Raw genomic sequence first — 6443 nt, 5'->3', positions numbered from 1 at the left:
TTTCAGAACCGGGGATTGAACTCAGGCCCTTGCGCTTGCCAGGGAAGTGCTTATTCCACTGAGCCATCTCCCTGGCCCCGCTGGGTTAGGTTTTTTTGTTTTTTTTCCTGGTTTGCTATGACTCTCTGGGTTCGAACCACAGAAGCTTGAGCTTGAGGGCTTTGTTTAAGCAGGCACTTAAACAACTGAGCTATTCGGTAGGCCCCCAGTACTAGAGAGTTGAAAGGCTTACCCATTTTAGATTTTTGCTGTTGTTCTATACCTGGAACAAGTAATTTTGACCTTTGTTTCAGGTTTTTTAAAACATGTATTGAATTAGTATAGTATAATACCATTCCTAACTTTCAGGCCTGCTGTGTTGAATACATTTATATAAAGATTTGGGAGAGTATTTTAGGAAAGTATAAGGTGATATGAGGCAGTAGGGTAGTATATTTTCCCAGCAGTATGTGCATTAACATGTTGTATATCTCAGATGCCAGAAGGATGATAGGCCTATTTTACCAGTAGTTAGGGAGCCCAATTTTATATCTTATAACTTTACCAGAAAACTGTTTATCAGCTAGTTTTCAAGATCAAGGGGACATTGTTCCTTAGTGGAAAGTATACTGACCTAGGGGATACTTGACTAGTTTTGTTTGGTTTTTTTTTTGGATCCGGGGATTGAATTCAGGCCCTTGCGCTTGCCAGGGAAGTGCTTATTCTACTGAGCCATTTCCCCGGCCCCTCAAAATTTTGGGACACTCAAAATAGGAGGATCACTATGAGTCTGATCTGTGTAGTGAGACCCTGTACTAAATACATTAAAAACAAAACAAAAAACCAACAACGACAAACACACCTGTCTGCTGTATTTATAAGAGTTGTAAGAGAGCTCCAGGCAGGAGTATACATGGGGTCACTAAGAGTGCCTGCTATGCTAGCTTTTGGACAGCCGCATCCAGGCATGCGGCCTGGCAGTATCTGCAGGTCCCCAGCAGGGTAGGGGAGGCTGTGTTTGTATCATGTTTGTTGTCCTGGGTGTGACTCTGAATTTGCCCAGGACTCCTCCTGACCCTGACCTAGTATGTTTCCTCTCCGTTGCAGGAAAATGAGAGTCTGCTTAGGCTCCAGCAGTAGTACTATGAGTCCCTGTACTGGTTAAAGCCATCTCCACGACCTGGACAGACAGCAAGGTAAGCAGAAAGGCCAGTCCAGGCGAGCTCCCGGGATGTGTGTGCATTTCCGCTCTGATTGCTGCCGGAAAATCCCAAGCAACACAAACAAGTCAAGGCAGTGCATCAGGGTTCCTCCTACCCCTGCTGCAGGACCCAGAGGAAGGGCTTGCTTCCCCTCCAAGAGCTCCAGCTAAGCTCCCTCCCCGCCCGGCGGCGGGGATTCTTCCAAGTTATAAAAAAATGAGACACTGGAGGGGAGGAAAACAAGTCCACTCACTGTCTTCTCCCTTCTCCCCTCTGAGCTGTTTGAGCAAGTTCCCAGGAACAGTCCAGAGCCCCTGGTTGACTGAAAGGGAGGTAAGAGGCGTGGAATGCGTACAGCAACTGAGCTGATCAAAAGACAGTGCTGTTTCATAGAAGTCTCCTAGAACTGAGTGAGAGAGAGAAAGAAAGAAAGCGCGCACTCTGGCTCCGGTGCAGAGAGCGTGCGCCCTGCCCCTGCGCCGCTGCCGGGTGGATAGGGTCTCCATGACAACTGGCCCGGCCGGCCCGCAGCGCTCCGCTCACTTGGCTGGAAGGAGCCCCGCGAAAGGTCAGAGGAAGGAGCTGTGGGAAGCTCGCGGCAGGTATCGGGCTTAAGCCAGTAGATGTGGGGGCCCTGGGCTCTCTGACGGGCTGTGGAGTGAGCCAGACTCTGCCGAGAATGGAGTGGGCAGGAAAGCACCGGGACTTTCAGGTAAGGGCAGTTCCACATTGCTCCTCTCCTTTCCGGGCCCTCGTTTTGGGCTATTTTCTGGGCGGCAAGCAGCAAGCGAGTGTCTGTATTCTCTGCTCAGGGCTTGGGGCTCTGGAGTGATGTCATGTTCCAACAGTTGGATTCTATTAACTCCAGGAGGAGAGAAACAGCCAATTTTCTTGACTTTGCAAATCTAGCCGATCTCACTCTTGCTGAACCTGAAGTGTTTGGGCTTCCTTCTAGAAGGCATTATTTTACTTTTACTTAAAAGTATGGAACCACCGGATATTTTTACAGGAAGACTCATTTATGTAGAAAGAAAATAGTCCTTAGCACTGTTTGTAGTTCTTACATGGAAACTCCAGGGTCTTCAGAGGGGCTTAGTTTCTTGTAATGGTCACTGTATTTGTCTTGGTAGTGTGCCTGACTTGAAAAAAAAATTACAAAGATAATTAAGCTCAGTGAGGAGGCTGGGGTGAGTTCCAGCCCCTCTGGAGGTTATTAGGACCGAAGGACTGTCCCAGGGATATCGGAGCTGGGTCTCATGCTCTTCCAACTGGTGGCTTGGTAAGAGGCAAGCCGTCCTTTCTCCGTAAGGCGGGTCATGGGCTTTCCTGAGTCCTGTAGGATGGAGCTGTCCTGGGGTCCGCAGGTCTGCGCACAAGGTATCTTGTGCAGTTGTTGCTGAGTAAACTCTTAGCAGTGCAGATGCTGGGATCTGGGGAAGGAAAGGCATTGTACTTGTGCCCAGTGGATTCCTTTGGTTAATATTTTAATCTTATCTCAGGGTACGCAAAATCTACTCAGTGTACTCCTTATACTTTGTCTTAAATTTTGGTAAAACTCGTTTTCACTTAGAGGAATGAAGTGTTAGAAGCTCAGTGTAGCCCAGGAAGGAAGACCCTCCCACAAAAAGGGGATGAGATAATTCGATCCTTGGTGGTACTACTAGGAGGATGAAGCTGCAGACTGTCCCTGCGGGAGAGACCCGGCGGATATGCTTCCCCTTCAGCCCTGTTCTGTCTTAAACATACTCCTCGGTCTCAGGAAGCTTTATAGATGCTTTTGGTTTTTCTTAGTGGGATGAAGGAACAGCTGCTGTCCTGGCTCTTGGGTTTTTCATCTTGAACTTTCTGAACAGAATGTCTTTTGTATTCTGGCAAACAATGAGGGGGCCCTCTGATTAACTTCGGGTCAGCTTGCCAATGCAAGCACTGGCCATGTCCTTGATTCTGGCTCCCAAAATGTGCACGTGTATGTTTCAGTGCTGTGGCCTGAGGGGCCGTAAGGGTGAACTAAGCTGCCCTGAACTTCAGACAGGCCATTTCTAAAGTTAATTTTTCCTTTTGATACATTACAGGAATTCTCTGTTTCACTGAAATCTCCATTTTCCTGGAGGAATGTGGCCTAGTGCTATTCTTTGGGACTAAAGATGAGGGTGTGAGGAAGAGGTCTCTGCGCCCAGTGGTCCCTTAGGGGCAATGCAAGTCCAGAATTTCAAGTCTCCTCTACTCACGGGAATGTAGTTAGGGCTGCTCCAGTCTGACCATCACCATGTACTTGTGCCTCCTCCTTTTCTCCTCATTCTTCCGCAGGGTCTCACTATGTACTTTAGGCTGGCCTTGAACTCATAATAGTTCGTTATAGCTTAGTCTGGGCTAAGCTCCATATCATGGAAATCCTCTTGTCTAAACTTCCTGAGTCCTGGGATTGATGCACCACCACAGCCCATCATATTTCTTCTGATATAGAAGAAAGAATAATGAATTGGAGTTAGAAGATATGAATCCATTGTTGGGTTCTGCTGCTTTCCAACTGAATACCTAACTAATTAGTAATTGGTATTACTAATAATACCAGTTGAGTAACTAATATTTATATATGTATTTATTGTATTTGGTACAGAGTCTCACTACACAGCTTGGTTTCATAGTGATCCTCCTGTTTTCATCCTCTCCAGCGCTGGGATTATAGGTGTGCCCCACCATGCTGGGTCTCAGTGGCTGGCTCAGCATCCCTGGGGGTGGGGCCAATGCGGCATGTGGTGCTGGGGATTGAACCCTCATTCCAGTGCTTGCCTAAGCAGGTGCTTAGTCCAGTGACCTGTCTCATCTGCCCTAACTAAGTAAGCTTCGGGATATTAGCTGCATGATAGAGAAAATGATAATAGTAGCTTCATGGTTGGGAGGAGCAAATGGGGTAGTTTCTATGAAAGTATTTTCTTTTTTTAAATTTAAGACAGAGTCTACAGGGTCTCACTGCATAGATCGGACGCGTAGTGATTCTCCTGTTTTCAGCCTCCCAAGTGCTGGGATTTCAGGTGCGCGCCACCACACCCAGTCTCAATTGCCATATCAGTGCGCCCCCACGGGGGGGGGGGGGTAGCAGCACTACACGGCATGCTGGGGATTGAACCCCGGCCACTGTGCTCTGCATAAGCAAGTGCTTTAGTCTGCTGAGCTATCAGGCCAGCCCTGAAAGTATTTTCAAATAAATCAAGTCCTAATGATATAACAGATTTTGAATTGAAACTGAAGCAGTGATTTAGCTGTCTTGTAGAAAGTCACTTTGCCTCTCTGTTCTGGTTACCCCATTTATGTAGTGCTGTATACTTTTCTACATCTGTAAATGAAAATGAGAAAAATCCCTAAATGTCTGTTTGAAATGTTTACAGAAAGAAATAGGGCATTCTTTGGGTCAGAGTGGGTCACTGTAGACTGAGCCTCACAAATGATCCTTTAAGGATAAGGCTTTCTGTAGGTTGCTCGGCTCATGTATTATAAGAGGACAGGAATTCCGAGAGATCCTTTGTTTTTCCAGTGTCCGTATAATTACAGTGTCATGCATTTGACTGGCTGGAAGAGAGGCTGTTGGATGCCAGGGCTAGCTCCCCCGTTCTGCTAGGTTCTCCTGAGGAAACTGTCCTGAGTGGGCAGAAGGGTCTGTTTGAAAGGGTAAGGTTCTAACTGGTACAAAGTGCTCTTGCTCTGAAGGTTTTGTTAGGGGCTGGGCAGCTCTTTCAGGAACTTGTGAGGCAAGCTATCGCTTGGGGAAAATAAAAAAGAAAAACAAGGAAGTGGGAATTCCAAGGGCAGCTATGGAGCTCTGTTGTGGGCCTGTGCCAAGGAGGGGAATAGCGGGGGCGGGGAAACTCCATGCAAAAGTGTCCCAGATCTGTCCTGTGAACCTGTAGGACACGTGGTGTACTAGGCACACCCTCCTGCCCCCAGCAGCCTCAGCCTTTGGGACTGAGATGGGAAAAGCTGGCAGCCGAACCCCAGACTGGTGTCTGGGGAGAAGCCTCATGCAGACCTCAAGTAGGCAGGGTTGTGTTTTTTGTTGTTTTGCTTTGCTTTTTTTTTTTTTTTTTTTTTAAGAAATAGCAGTGTTCTCTTTCCAGGTAACTGAGAGAACAATAGCCTCGAAGGCCTGAAAACGTTGTCCACAGCTTAGGTTAGACTGCAGCTGTTCCCCACTCGGCATCAGTCTGCTTCCCAGGGCTGAGTCACAAATTGGATCCCACTCTGTTCCTTAAGGATTAAAAAGTAACATTCCTGTTCTCTCCCCCTTTCTCTGTTCCCTGCCTGGGTTCCTTCTCTTTAAAATTAGAATAATCAGTCACCCAAGGAAGTTGAAACTTTGAAATATGTTGGAGAACAGGCCAAGGGCATCCTCAGCTCTGCTCCCTGGGCCTCTGCCCTGGGAATGAAGGGCTGGGAGAACTGTTTCTGGGAGGCACCCCAAACTCCGAGTGTGATGGCCTGGAACCTAAGAGGCTGTGTGCCCCTCCCAGCTGCATCTGATTGTAAAAACTACTTTGGGGAGGTGGCCTGGTGCCTGAGGGAGGTGGGAGAGTCTGAGTCCCTTGGAGGAGTGGGACTGAGGGATTGATTGACACGTGTGTCTCCTTTTCATTTGATTTTCGTAGCTGTTAGCTGTCCCTGCTCTGGTGACTCCCGATTTCCACTCTTGGGCCCAAAAGAGCATGCTGAGGCAGCCAAGGAACAGCAATGCGTATCTGAGCCCGGAGGAGGTCAGGCAGCAGCCCTGCCTGCCCAGCGCTGGCTTGGCCTCTCCTCTGTGCCTTTTCTGCACTGGTTTGGGGGCTGAGGGTGGGGTAGGGGAATCTACAGGCAGATAATCGAGTTCTTTGAGTTAGAGGGACCATGGAAAGCGGAGAAGGGGCCAGGAGGGCATGGAGGGGGGAGACCATCTGGCAGAGTTGGCAGAGATTTCTCTTTAAAGCCGATGGGAAAGCCTGCATTAGTGTGTGGGTTCTTCAGGGAGTAGAAAGGGAGTCTGTACATCCCTGATGCCGGAGGGGAGGCACTGTGAGCCCCTGTCTCAGTAGGTGGGTAGGAGGAAGATTGGGGGAATCGGCCTTAGGGAAATGTGCCTCAGTGCTGTGCTCATAGAAAATCTGGGACCTGGAGTGTCTATCTAGCCTCCTGCCTTAGAAAGTGTGTGTGGGGCCGGGGAGATGGCTCAGTGGAATAACCGCTTCGCTGGCAAGTGCAAGGGTCTGAGTTCAATCCCCAGTTCCACAAAAA

At 48.5% G+C, this 6443-nt stretch overlaps 1 protein-coding gene across 2 annotated transcripts in view; it reads left to right on the top strand.

The window, feature by feature from the left end:
• Positions 1-6443, top strand: part of St5 (suppression of tumorigenicity 5) — a 179446-nt gene that overhangs the window by 63768 nt on the left and 109235 nt on the right. The window contains exon 2 of one of the 2 annotated variants that reach the window (XM_023707591.1): positions 1087-1175. The gene's annotated coding sequence lies outside the window, so the exon portion shown is untranslated. Of the gene's footprint in view, positions 1-1086; positions 1176-1554; positions 1894-6443 lie in introns of those variants that run through there. The other variant, XM_004647337.2, reaches the window with a different exon arrangement.

This window comes from Octodon degus, unplaced genomic scaffold (assembly GCF_000260255.1).
Source record: "Octodon degus isolate 3935 unplaced genomic scaffold, OctDeg1.0 scaffold00302, whole genome shotgun sequence".
NCBI lineage: Eukaryota > Metazoa > Chordata > Mammalia > Rodentia > Octodontidae > Octodon > Octodon degus.
Note: the sequence above shows the minus strand (reverse complement) of the source record. Positions and strands in the feature narration are given on the sequence as shown.